The sequence below is a fragment of the Dermacentor variabilis genome, chromosome 1, assembly GCF_050947875.1.
Source record: "Dermacentor variabilis isolate Ectoservices chromosome 1, ASM5094787v1, whole genome shotgun sequence".
NCBI classification, from domain to species: Eukaryota; Metazoa; Arthropoda; class Arachnida; order Ixodida; family Ixodidae; genus Dermacentor; species Dermacentor variabilis.
The window spans coordinates 31,118,840-31,119,646 of NC_134568.1; positions in this window are offsets into that span (position 1 = coordinate 31,118,840).

An 807-nucleotide genomic window follows, 5' to 3' on the forward strand; every position below is an offset into this window, starting at 1 on the left:
CTTTGTCGCCAACTGTCTGGTATTCGTATATCCTTTAAAGTTTTTTCGATTGTTTTCACAAGAGCTTTCTTACTTTTTGGTCCTAGTTCATTAATCAGCCTAACGGGAACCTCGTCTAGCCATGTGGCTGTGCGCTTAGGAATTTTCTCTTCGGCTTTCTTCCAGTTGGAGTTTGTCAGCACAAGCTCCTTTTCCATCTGGTTATCTTTCATGCTCTTTAATTTCTTCAAATACAACCTCGTCATTACTTTGGAAAGATTCGGTTGTTATTTTTCAGCTGTTATTTAATGCCACTTCCCCTTCCAGTATGTTTCCATCTTCGTCTAGGATATGTTGTTGTATTGTTGTTAACTTCCTGCCTAATAATTTTATGCAGTTCCAAAATATTCTAGGTGCGGCCTTCTTTTTCTCACGTATTTCTGACAACCAACGTTCACTTTCCCCTTTTATCTTTGCTTGCAGCAGTATTTGAACCACATACTTTTTCTCCCGGTATATTCCATTTACTGGCTACTTCCTCCTGCGGCAACTGCGGCTTATTTTCCTGCCTGTGCGCTCGGGATGCTTTCTGTCGTTCGGCGATCGCTTCTCGTATCTCCCTGTTCCACCAGCTTTTCGGTTTCTTTTTTTCCTTTCCAACGAACATGTTGTTTCTCTTTCCGTATTTCTGTCGTTATTACACTTAGAAGCTCACTGTATTCATACTCTTTACTTGGCCATTTGCCAAATTCTTCCTCCACTCTAGTGACTATATTTGTTATTTGTTCAGCGTTCAAATTTGGACTGGCCCTTTTGCACTCCTTGCTC